Source organism: Halichoerus grypus, chromosome 6, assembly GCF_964656455.1.
Source record: "Halichoerus grypus chromosome 6, mHalGry1.hap1.1, whole genome shotgun sequence".
Lineage (NCBI taxonomy): Eukaryota > Metazoa > Chordata > Mammalia > Carnivora > Phocidae > Halichoerus > Halichoerus grypus.
Window position 1 is genome coordinate 66,877,826 of NC_135717.1, and position 13,954 is coordinate 66,891,779.

General features: G+C 36.5%; 1 long non-coding RNA gene across 5 annotated transcripts in view; it reads left to right on the top strand.

Annotated features, from left to right (window-relative positions):
* Positions 1-13,954, top strand: part of LOC144382332 (uncharacterized) — a 77,022-nt gene that overhangs the window by 20,030 nt on the left and 43,038 nt on the right. The window lies entirely within an intron of this gene.

The window sequence follows — 13,954 nt, forward strand, 5'->3', positions numbered from 1 at the left end:
AATAATATTTCTCAGAATTTTCCCAAAGAACTTGCTAATAAACATGCCAAACAAACATAAATTCATCTGATTCAGGATTGGTCCAAAAGTTAAAGGGATGACAACAAAGCCTTAGCAATTTTGTATTTCGCTGACTATCTGATTAAATCAGTTTAAGCATTCTTTGGCATTTAAATAATACTGAGTATTAATCCTAATTATTTCCAGAACATATAACTTAAGGTGACAACAGTTTATATTTTTTAAAACTCATATTCATTCAGTCATTCAAAATGAATTAAATAAGACAGGTGGTGGGAGGAGGTGATAATGAATTGTCATTCACAAATCTTTATGTAAATGGTCTGCAAGAATAGGTGACTACACATAATTGGCTTTCTCAAGGTACTGATTGATAAGAACTATAAACCTGGAACTTCCTCAGTAAAGTAAAACCGTATTTAGCTGGTATGTTAAAAGTGATGCTACTTTTTCCTACTAAATTGCTGTAATCAGGTTATTTGGAACCTGAGCCTAGTCAAAGTTACCTACCTAAATAATCAGTCATCAGCCATGGCCAGAAGAGATCAAGTTCAAAATGGAAGCCAACACAGCAAACAGAAGAATTCAGGAGTATTTGTGTAGGAATCAGGTTAAGTCAAGAGTAGGAATTATACCAGCATACCAAGGTTAGAGGGAACTTCATGGGTAAACTTTTCTCCCAGCATCCTAGAGGACCAGAGATATACTAGCATTGAAAGAAGAGAGCAAGAGGGTGTTACCTTATAGTCTACCACTAAGTGAAATCTCTAGCTTCCCAGCAGAGTCTTGTTTTAAAATATGTCCTATTCTTAGTAAAACTGGAAAATTAACTTCTGTAACTGACCCTGAATTTTATAATAAATGCATAAGTCACATTAAGTCTTGTGTGTGGAACACATAGCTATTTATGTATCATGAAAACAATCATAGTTTTCTTTTTAAAAATCTCTTCATCATCTATGCTAAATATTTATTAGAGGCAACTTCTAGTACTGCTTACAATTCAAATATTTAACATGATTCATGTATTACTTGGCAGTCTATTCAATTCTATATTTTCCTTTGCAAAAGTATTTAATTAACTTAGCTCTGTACTTAAGTCAGTACATAGAAAGTTCAATAGGGCATGAAATTCAATAAATAAAGCTACATTTTGGGAAAGCAACACCTTGGGGAGAAAGTGTTGTAGTCTTTCTTTTTCAATATGATACTGGTTTAAACAAATACAGTGTATCCATGTGAAAGACTACTACACATCTTTTAAAAAGAGTGAGAAAGATCATATAAACTGATATATAAAAGCTCTAAAAATTTATTGTCTTTTAAAAAGTCAGGATATTAATCAATCTTTAAGTAGTTTTCAGAGGGTGAAGGGCAAGCTGTCTACTAAACCAAAGACCCTAAAAAGAAAAGATATCTATGGAGAAGTGGAGTTGGTCCAAAGGCACAGCTCAACAATGAAGTCTCTGGGTGTTTATCGGCTTAGAGAATGCAGAGAGGGAAGCAGTGCTTGAGAGATCTTCCTAACCTTCCCAGCCCAAGTGAGGTGGCCAAGTGATCTTTTAGGGGATCCGTTAGTGGTACAAGTGGATGTTGTGATTGCCACATCAGGTTGTCATAAAAGTAAGGAGATCCACCTCCACAGCCTGCCCTCTGGTTCCCCTGTTGTGACCCACATGGGGCAGTATCGTGGCCAGGATGGGGGCAGACTGGGACCTGCCACGGAGGGAGGGTCTGGTAAATTCTGCCATGCTGTGCACTTTTCATTGCTTTGGCTTCATACATTCCTGTGTCTTGTGGAGAAGCCAGATGGACCTGATTTCTCTGGTGAGTTACCGTCAAACATGTGACCTGTGTTCTTTAGTTTCTTTCATTATGTCCCTTTGAGATGCTGAAACATCAACCCTATACTTTAACAAATAGCACCTGGACTTTCTCATCTTGTTTCTTTCTGAAGCAATCACAAAACACTTTAGTAAAAAAGATTTATGACAGCTCTTCGATTTTTTTTCCGTTTTATATGTCTGCTAAATTCCATTTTTAAAACATTATGGAGAAAGCCACTGGTGGAATCACAATGTCTAGAAATGTTAACTTCTCTGTAAAAATAAGGCCACTCAAATCTTGTTAAACTGATACTGTATTCATTGTGCCTCTTAATGCCCACGTTCATTCCAAAGGACTTATAAAATGAAATCATCAAAAAGTTCCCAGCTGCACAAGTCTTTTGAAACTTTTCTGTCGTAACAGAGTCTGCGTTACACATTACAAAAACACGCAAGGGGGCTTAAAGATAGTTTAACAAAAAGACTAGAAAGGGAGAATATCCAGGTGGCTTTTTAAGTGTGGAACATAATAAAATGGTGTTTGGAAAGTATTATGCCAAGATGTAATAACTAGAAAACAAGAAAGTCCATTTATAAGTTCAAGTGTAACTTTAAGTCATAAATAGAAGAAATGTTGAGAATGGAAAGGGAAGAAATATCATGAGCATTTATTAAATGTGAAACAAATAGACTAAAATCCTTTAGCTAGGAAGAGCAATAGGACAGTATATTTTGGACCCAACCTTCTGAAGCTTTGTCCTAAGGCTTTGAGTTATATATTACATTATCTCAGTCTTCTCAGGGAAGGAAATCACTTGAGTATTGAAAACGGAGAGCCTGATGCAGGAAACTGATTACCCAGGGGAAGGCAGAACTGAAATGCCCAACTGCAGACTGGTTCACAACCTGTAGATTAACGCTACCAAGAGGCCACCATTACGCGTGGACCAGAATGAGGAGGCAAAGGGTGAAGGTCATCAGAGGGGAGCTAGAAGTGACTCAAATACTGCATCAGATGTTGCCAGGGACAGATAGGGAGCAGTGGCTCCTCTCTCTTCCCTCCCTCCATCTCCTACGAGGGTCCTCACTGGCCATTCCCAGCCTGGGGACTAACCTGCAGGGTTCACCCTTCCTGCAGTGCAGAGCAGAGCAAGGAGAAATGAGGAATGGATCCCAGGGAAAATGGGCTTGGGACCAGCACAAACATTGTGTACATTAGCAGAAGCACACTCTTCCTTATGTTCAGGTGAGAACTTCCCACTGGGAGGAACCTGCATCACACCCTTGTGATCACAGAACTCTCCTGCTGCACAGTGCTTTTGCTCAAAGCAAGTAGGTTCACCCCTGACTGTTCCTTATGTCTTGACAATGTTGCTCTGCTGCATTACTTAAAGTAATATTTCACTTTGGCCATACATGATTTTTAAAGGGCCCATTTGGCTTGTAGTCTGGGTGTCCTGCTGTAATTCATCCACTGGCCTTTGGGTAGAGCACACTTTATAACAACATCAGAGGCAGGTTAAGTGCATGTCCAGCTGGGCAGTTGTCCATGGCACCAACCTTTGAGGAGCACTAAGAGATCAATGGAGCATTAAAACATCTCTGGAAATGTCACTGTGTGGGGGGAAAAAAACTAAGAAACAAAACAAAAAAACAACTTGCATTTCTCAAAATTCCTCTAAAGAAGAAATGTTCTTTATCTGGTTGAACTTTTTAATCCACTTTTAGACACTGCCTCTCCCCATTTCCTGGGTCAAAAGGCTGCTCTTTGTATCTGTTTAGAAACAAACAGAAAACCAAATCCAAACTGTGAAGGAAATCTGTTGGCTTATATAATTAAAAAAGAAGGATGAGGGTGAGCTTCAGGCAAGTCTTGATCTACAGCCCAGTGATGTCCCCCAGTACCCTGCCTTCCTCATTGTTGGCCTTCCTCATTGTTGGCTGCAGTATGACCACCAGGAGCATGCCCACAAGGAGAGAGAGGTCTCTTCCCTCAACACTAGATCTTAAGGTCATCATTAATTGGCCAGGCTAGGACTTCTTTGGAAATACAATTTCCTTAAAATTGTTGTGTTTTTTCTCCATTCATCTGATACATAACCTAAGGTGTTTGAAATGTATACAGACGGTGGGGGTGTTAAGGCCTAAGCTTATTTGTTTTTATAGGAAATTCTCACCTTCCTGTTTTCTCTAGCACCAGTTTCAGCTTGTGAAGGACAATTAAGCTTTTCTAACCTTGAAAAGCTTCAGATTATCAGGCCGCAGACACTATGGATAGCCAGGTCCATAGAATAGTATCTCTTAGCCAAGCCAGACAGAAGAAATCTCTTAACCATCATGGTAGGATGGCTTGTTGGTCAATGTAAATTCAAAAGGAAATACAAAAGGATAATAAATATTATAAGCACTTTATTTTCACTCATCCATTCACTAATTATTTAGTGTGAAGCCAAGGTCTTTTCTTCAAGTGTGGGTTTTTCTCATATAAACCTGAATTCATAATGTATTGAGGCATCTAAGATTTACACTTTCTTTTTTAAGTAGGGTGAGAATTCCACAAGAACATTGTAAAGTATATGAGAGAAAAATCCTTTCAAATTTTACAATTTCCCCCAATTGTTATAGCTTGAGAGCAATTTTTTTTTTTAAAGATTTTATTTATTTATTTGACAGAGACACAGCGAGAGAGGGAACACAAGCAGGGAGAGTGGGAGAGGGAGAAGCAGGCTTCCCGCCGAGCAGGGAGCCTGATGCGGGGCTCGATCCTAGGACCCTGGGATCATGACCTGAGCCGAAGGCAGATGCTTAACGACTGAGCCACCCAGGTGCCCCGAGACCTATTTTTAAGCAATTGACTTTTATCAAGTCATTTCAAAGCATTTAATTTAGTTTTCGTAAGAAAAAAACCCCTTCTATTGTCATATTTATAGTTCATTGGTTTCTGTAATTCTATAATAATTAAAGTACGTAACTACAATAAGTGTAACTGGCATAAATAAGTTTAGGAAAAGAGACAAATAAACTGGGTGGCCATAAAACTCAATTGGTGGGAACAGGTATGGTTAGTGGGTTAAGGGTAGCACCCATAGCCACAAACATTCTGAGGACTACAGGCTTCAGTCAGGACATTTTACAGAAGAACGGAGCATATTAATTGACCATACAATCAGTTCAGCAGAGGTTGGGTAAGACAGCAACTATTATTTTATATTTTCTCTCTATTTGCAGAAAGGCTTACCTGCAGCCTAAGCTTGTATCACTCATATAAGCCCTAACTCAAGGCTGGAATATATTTTCAAAATCTCCAAAATCCTGATTTTTTTTTTTTTTATCAGATGTCTTAATGCTATAGCATTGGTAGAAATGTGCTCAAGTACATTTGAAAGTACAACAGGATATAAACCAGTTGCAACATACAAAAGTTACCAACTTCCCTGTTTGGGATAGATAGAATCATCCTCATTACCTTCCAGCCTACCTTCTCAGCTCAGTCTATTCCACATTTTAGAATCTATTCTTCATAACATCCCATTTTATGATAAATTCTGTATGAGTTATGTTTTTGATTACAAGTAATGGAAGAGACTTACGCAACTTGGGTTAATCAACAAAGAAGATATATTGGTTCATGTAGAAACTCCAGAGGATAAAACTAATGTAACATCGGGGCGCCTGGGTGGCTCAGTTGGTTAGGCGACTGCCTTCGGCTCAGGTCATGATCCTGGAGTCCCAGGATCGAGTCCCACATCGGGCTCCCTGCTCAGCAGGGAGTCTGCTTCTCCCTCTGACCCTCCTCCCTCTCATGCTCTCTGTCTTTCATTCTCTCTCTTGCAAATAAATAAAATCTTTAAAAAAAAAAAAAAAAAAAACTAATGTAACATCATATGTCAACTATGTTTAAAACAAAACAAAACAAAACTCCAGAGAATGAGCACATTTCAGGCAAGGCTCAGAGATCCAGTATATAGTTGTGTAGATTGTGCACTGCTCAAAGGAGCCTGGGCAAGGAGGACCCGAATTCAGCTTACCTACTCAGGCATGGAGCTGCATCTATTTGGAAAAGGGGTGCCATTTTATTTACATGAAGGAGCCTCTAATAGCAAAGCCATGCTCCTGCAGGCCAAATTTGTCTTGTTTATCTAGCCAGAGGTAACTTATGTTCTAATACTGGGAGTCTTAGCAGCTCAACAATGTCAGCCAAGAATCAGTTTATTTTTCCTTGTTATCCATTTTCTTATGTCAGCAAGCCACATCCTTAGGTTGGCTCTACTTGTGCTCACCAGATGAAGGCCAGCATCAGCCAAGTCATCCTTTGTTTTTGCCAGTGGGAGAGTGAACTCCTCAGTCACCTAATATGTTAACTTCCATATTTGTTCAACCAGGGTGTTGTATCCACCACTAAACCAATCACTGTGGCGGGGAGATTTAGCATGTTGGCTAAGGTAGGATTTATATCTGCCATTTTGCTATTTTTCTTTCAAATGTCTTATGTCTCTTTTCTCTATTTCTCCAGTAGTGCCCTCTTTCATTTTAAATAAATATTTTCTAATATACCATTTTAGTTTCCTTGTATTTCTTTTTTTAAATTTTATTATGTTATGTTAATCATCATACATTACATCATTAGCTTTTGATGTAGTGTTCCATGATTCATTGTTTGCGTATAACACCCAGTGCTCCATTCAATACGTGCCCTCTTTAATACCATCACCAGGCTAACCCATCCCCCCACCCCCCCTCCCCTCTAGAACCCTCAGTTTGTTTCTCAGAGTCCATAGTCTCTCATGGTTTGTCTCCCCCTCCGATTTCCCCCCCTTCATTTTACCCTTCCTACTATCTTCTTTATTTTAACATATAATGTATTATTTGTTTCAGAGGTACAGGTCTTGTATTTCTTTTAGTAGACTTTTCCACATGTTTTCTTTTTGTTTGTCCTAGGGATTACAATTAACATCTCAATTTAAAACAATCTAGCTCAGATTAATACCATCTAATATACTTCTGTCTCTTCCCTCCTTCATGCTATTGTTGTCATGCAAATTATGTTTTTATATATTATAAACCCACCAACAGTTTTATTGCTTTATTCAGTCTTTAAATTTTTGATGTAACTGTAGATTCACATGCACTTATAAGAAATAGGGAAATTTTAGCTACCCTTTACACAATTTGCCTCAATGATAACACCTTCAAAACTATAGTCTGCCTTTTTTCAGAGATAAATGTCCAGGAATGCAATTGCTTGTTTGTATGGTAGTTGCACATTTACTCTATAAACTGCCAACCTGTCTTCCAGAGCAATTGTACCATTTTACATTCCCATCAGCAATATATGGGTAATCCATTTTCTCTCTATCCTCACCAGTGTTTGATATTGTCACTATTTTTTACTTTAGTCATTCTGATAGGTGTGTAGTGATATCTCATCGTGGTTTTCTTTTTTTTTTTTTTTTAAAGATTTTATTTATTTATTTGACAGAGAGAGACACAGTGAGAGAGGAAACACAAGCAGAGGGGAGTGGGAGAGGGAGAAGCAGGCTTCCCGCGGAGCAGGGAGCCCGATGTGGGACTTGATCCCAGGACCCTGGGACCATGACCTGAGCCGAAGGCAGTTGCTTAATGACTGAGCCACCCAGGCGCCCTCATCGTGGTTTTCACTTGTATTTCCGTAATGCTAATGATGTAGATTTTTTCATTTGTTTATTTGTCCTTTGTATGTCCTCTTTGGTGAAATATCACTTCATATCAATTACCCATTTAATATTTGAATTGTTTGGGGTTTAAATTTTTAAATTTTAATTTTTTTAATAGCCTTTATTTTTTAGAGGAGTTTTAGGTTCAATGTGAAATCAAGCAGAAAGTACAGAGGATTCTTATATACTCCCTGACGCCACACATGCACGGCCTCCCCCAGTATCAACATCTCCCAAAAGAGGGGTACATGTTACAATGAGTGAACCTACATTGCTGCATCATAATTACCCAAAGTCCATAGTTTACAAAGTCCAAGATTCAGACCTGATGTTGTATATTCTATGGCTTTCCACAAATGTGTGTATTATGATATGTATCCACATTACAGTAACATACAAATTAGTTTCACTGCCCTAAAAGTCCTTGATGCTCCCCCATTCAACCTTCCCTCTGCTCACCATGAAATTTTTTAAAATTTTTTTTATTATTTTTTACTGTCTCCATAATTTTGCCTTTTCCAGAAGGTCATATAGTTGGGATCATGCAGTATGTAGCCTTTTCAGATTCGCATCTTTCATTTAGCAATATGCATTTAAGTTTCCTCCATGTCTTTTTATGGGTTGATAGCTCATTTCTTTTTTTTTCTTTTTTAAATTTTATTTTTTTTTATTTTTTTTAAGATTTATTTTTTTATTTATTTGACAGAGAGAGAGAGAGAGAGGGAACACAAGCAGGGGGAGTGGGAGAGGGAGAAGCAGGCTTCCTGCTGAGCAGGGCATTTCTTTTTAGCACTGAATAACATTCCATTGTCTGGGTGTACTACAGTTTATTTGTTCATTTGCCTACTGAAGGATATCTTGGTTGCTTCCAAGTCTTGGCATTTATGAACAGAGCTGCTATAAATACCTGTGTGAAGGTTTCTGTGTGAACATGAGTTTTCAACTCATTTGGTTAAATACCAAGGAGTATGTTTGCTGGATCATATGGTAGGAGTTTAGTTTTGTAAGAAACTGCCCAACTGTCTTTCGAAGTGCTTCTGTCATTTTGCATTCCCATTAGCAGTGAATGAATGTTCTTGTTGCTCCATATCCTTGCCAACATCTGGTGGTGTCACAGTTTTGAATGTTAGTCATTCTAAGAGGTATTTAGTGGTATCTAATTGTTACTCTAATTTGCAATTCTCTAATGATTTATGATGTGGAACATCTTTTCATATGCTTATTTCCCATCTTTATATCTTCTTTGGTGAGGTGTCTGTTCAGGTCTTTTGCCCATTTTTTGAATCAGGTTGTTCAATTTCTTATTTTTAAGTTTTAAGAGCTTCTTACACATTTTGAATAACAGTCCATTACCAGATAAATCTTTTAAAATATTTTCTCCCAGCCTGTGGCTTATCTTCTCATTCTTTTGTCAGTGTCTTTTGCAGAGCAGAAGTTTTTGATAAAGTTCAGCTTATGAATTATTTTCTAGATGATGCCTTTGGTTGTTTTATTTTTTTACTGTTGAGTTTTGAGAATTCTTTATGCATTCAAGACACTAGTCATTTGTCAGATGTGTGACTTGCAAAAATCATCTCCCAGTCTCGTAATTTTTTTTTATCCTCTTAGCAGGGTCTTATATAGAGCAAACTTTTCTAATTTTAATGAAGTCCACTTTGCCCAGTTTCAATTTAGGGGTCATGATTTTGGTGTCAAATCTAAGAACTCATCAGAGAACTGAAGATTATCCTATTTTTTCCCCTAAATGTGTATATAGTTTCATATTTTACATTAAAGACTGATCCATTTTGATCAGTGTAAGGTGTAAGATTTAGGTCAGGGTCTTTTTTTTTTCTTTTGCCCATAATGTCCAGTTGTTCCAGCACAATTTGTTGAAAATGCTATCTTTCCTTAATTGAATTGCTGTTTCAATTTTCTCTAAAATCAGTCGAGCGTATTTTTTTATGGGTCTATTTCTGAATTCTTTATTTTGCACTGTGAGTCTATGTGTTTGTCTTTCCAACACTACCACACAGTCTTGATTACCATAACTCTAAAGTTTTAAACTAAGTAATTACTCATACCTTATTCTTCTTTTTCCAAAAAGAAATTAGTTATTTAAGTTCCTTGACTTTCCATATAAATTTTGCCATAATTTTGTCTATAGTTACAAAAAGTCTTGCTGGAATTTTGGAAAGACTTGCATTAAACCTGTATATCAATTTAAGGATAACTGACATCTTTATTATGTTGAGTCTTCCAATCCATGAACCTAATATGTTTCTCCACTTTTAGATTATTTTTTATTTCTTTCATCAGTGTTGTATGGTTTTTGGCATACCAGCACTGTACATATTTTGAAAGAGTTATACCTAAGTATATAATATATTGACTATAAATGGCATTGGATTTTTAATTTTTGTGTTTACATGTTCATTGCTAGTATATAGAAATGATAATATTTTATCTTTCCCTTGTAACTTGTGACATTTATGGACTCCTTTGATTGTTCTAGTTCTTTCATAGAATCCTTGGGATATTCTATGCAGACAGTCATGTCATCTGTAAATAGAGATGGCTTTATTTTTTCCTTTTATATTTGTATGTCTTTTATTTCCTTTTCTTGCCTTATTGCACTGAACAGAACTGTCAGCACTATGTTGAATGAGTCACCAGAGCAGACATCCTTGCGTGGTTCCAGATCTTAGAGGAAAAACATTCAGTTTTTTATCATTAACTGTGCTGTTAAATGAAGTTTTTGTAATATTCTTTATCAAATGGAGGATGTTCCCCCCCTCTTATTTTTCTGAGAGATTTTATCATACATGGTGTGGAATTTTATCAAATACTTTTTCTATATTAGTTGATATGATCATGTGATTTTTCTACTTTAGTCTATTAGTGTGGTGATACATGGATTGATTTGTGAAGATTGAACCAACCTTGCATCCTTGAAATAAATGCCAGTTGGTCATGGGTACGTATTTTTATATGTTGATGAAATTATTAAAGATTTTTGTCTATATTCATGAGAGATACTGCTCTGCAGCATTTTTTTAATTGACTTTATCTGGTTTTGATATCAGGGTCTAATAAGAGATTAATACAATGAATTGGCAAGTGTTCCCTCCTCTTCTGTTTTTTGAAAGAGATATGTATAGTTGGTGTTAGTGTTTTACAGCATTTTTTAATGAAATGATCTGGGTCTGGAGATTTCTTTCTTGACAGTTCTAAATTTTGAATTCCGTTCTCTTAATAGTTATAAGGGATACTCAGTTGTCTATTTTTTTTTAGAGAGGGAGAGGGGAGGGACAAGAGGAGAGGTGGAGAGAGAATCTTAAGCATACCCCATGCCCAGGTGAAGCCTGAGGCTCAGTCTCACAACCCTGAGATCATGACCTGAGCTGAAATCAACAGTTGGATGCTTAACTGACTGAGACACCTAGCTGCCTCTCAATTGTCTATTTTATAATTGATGAACTGCATTTTTGTTTTTTGAAGAATTGATTTACCTAAGTTGTCAAATTTATGTATGTAAAGTTATTCATAGTGTTCCTTTATTATCCTTTTGATGTCTGCAGGGCCTATAGTGATAGGTCCCCGTTTCATTCCTCACAGGAATGCTTCAATTGCATCCCACACATTTTGTTATAGTGTATTTTTATTTTTATTTTCATTCAGTTCAATGTATTTTCTTTGGTTTGTTTAGAAATGTGTTGTTTAGTCTTAAGTTTTTGGAGATTTTCCAGTTATCTTTTTGTTACTGATTTCTAGTTTGATTCCATTGTGATTAGAGAATATATTTTTATGGTTTTAATTTTTTTAAATTTGTTGAAGTTTGTTTGATAGCTCAGGATGTGATCTGTCTTGGCATATGTTCCATGGGTGCTTAAAAAGAATGTGTATTCTGATATTGTTGGGTGGGGAATGCTCTAAAAATATGGATTATATCCTGGTGTTCGGTAGTGTTTTCAGTTCTATAATCTCTGTGTCTAGTTATTCTATCAGTTGTTGGGAGAGGGACTTTGAAGTCTCCAACTGTAATTGTGGAGTTGTCTACTTCTTTCGGCTGTTTTAGTTTGACATCATCAGAGTCCTATTTTTTGGGTCAGACATATTTTGGATTGCTAGGTCTTCTTGGGTGGATTGATCTTTTTATCATTATGTAATATCCTTCTCTGTCCCTGATAATTTTCTTTGCCCTGAAGTCTACTTTATCTGATATTAATTAAGCCACTCTGTTGTCATTTAACTAATATTTGTATGATATACTTTTTTCCCATTCTTTCATTTTCATTCTACCTATATCATTACATGTACTGAAGTGAATTTTTGTTGACAGAATGTAGTTAGGTCATATTTTTTTCAGTCCTCTCTGCTAATTTCTGTCTTTTAATTGGTACATTCAGATGATTTCCACTTAATGTAATTATTGGTATGTTAGGGCTTATGTCTACAATTTAACTTTTGTCTTATGTGTTTCATTTTACTGTTTTCTTTTTCTTGCCTTTCTGCAAGTTATTTGAACATGTTTTTGTAATTTCATTTTAATTTATCTATAGGGTCTTTGAGTGTTATCTGTATGGCTTTTTAGTTGTTGTCCTAGGTAATATGTTGTATATACATAACTTACCACGGTCTACTGGTGCCAACAATATACCAGTTCAAGTGAAATAGAAAACTCTTCACCTCCCTTACATCTTTTTACCTTTAAGATAATTTAATTTTCTTAAGTATTTTTCTACAAACATTTTCTTTTTCTTTTTTTCTATATACATTTAGAAACACATCAGAGACTGTTATAAATTTTGTTTCAAACACCAAACATAATTTAGAGAACTCAATAAGAGAAGCCTATTTATATACCCATACTTTTGCTTACTGTGTTTTTTCTTTCTTCCTGATGATCCAAAGTTCTTTAAGTGTTTCCTTCTGATTAGAGAAATTTCTTTAGCCACCTTTTTTTTAGATTAGGTCTCCTGTGACAAATTCTCTTAGTTTTCCTTAATTTGAGAATACCTTGGTTTCCCCTTTAATTCCTGAAGTATATTTTTGCTGGGTATAAGATTGACAGTACTTTTCTTTAAACACTTGGGAAATATTTGTCGTTTTCTTCTGGCCTCATGGTTTCTGATAAGAAATGTACTGTTGCTGTAATTGGATATCCCCCTGTAAGTAAGGTTTTGTTTTCCACTGACATCTGTCAGTATTTTTTTTTTTTTTGTCTTTAGTTTTCAGAAATATAATATTAATGCAGCATGGCATGGATTTCTGTGGCTGTTGCCTGTTTGTGGTTTGCTTAGCTCTTGAACTATGTCTTTTACCAAATATGGGAAGCTTGAGCCATTATTTCTTTGAGTACTTTTTCAATTCCACCTTATTTTTCTTCTTTGGGATTCTGATGACTTTTATATATTAGATCTGTTGTTAGAGTTCCACAGATCCCTGAAGGGTTTTTCATTTTTTCCATTCTACTTTCTCTGTTGTTCAGATTGGTTAATCTTTATTGTTTTATCATCCCATTTGCTGATTCTTTCCTCCGTCCTTCCATTTGATTGTTGAGTTTATCAACTGAGCTTTATATTTTGGTTATTATATTTTTTATTTCTCATATTTCAGTTTGATTCTTCTCTGTACATCCTGCCACATTTCTGAAACTTTTTATTTCCTTTCTTAGACTTTGTATTTTTTGCTTCCAGAATGTTTGCATTTGGTGTCAAAGCATTTTTATCATGGCTACTTTGAAATACCTGGCAATAATTCTAACATCTCTTTCACTTTGGTGTTGTCACCTGTTGATTGTCTTTTTCCATTAAGTTTGATACCTTCTTGGTGCTTGGTATTATGATTTTTTAATTAAAACTTGGACATTTAATATGATATGACATTCTGGATCTTCTTTAAACCTTCTATTTTAATTAGTTTTCTCTGACACTACCTGGCAGAGAATGGGGTGTTGCTGCCTCATTATTGTCAAGTGTAGGTAGAAATCCAGATTCCCCATGCAGTCTCCGTTGTCCCCAATGAGGTATCCCTGGATAAAGCTGTGTGGTGTCCACAGACACAACCGTGGGGTGGCCTTGTTAATACTAAGAAATGGTGAAAGTCCTAGCTCTCCACTAGCCTCCGTTGACACTACCCAAGCAGGGAGGGGAAGGAGTGCTTTGTTACTTCCCACTGGGGGTGGAAGTTCAGGCTTCACACATGATCCCCGCTGATACCACCTGGGCTTCATTACTGGCTGGTGGGAATGAAAGTCCTGGATCATTACTTGGCCTTTTCTGACAACACCCCAGCAGGAGTGTTGGGGCACTTCATTATAGCCTTCTGAGGGTAGAAGTCAAGGCTCCTCACTTGAACTATGTTGGTATGGGTAGGAGTGGAGCCATAGGTTTTTTTCTAGGGTGTTTAGCTGGAGTAGAGTGGTTATTGTCT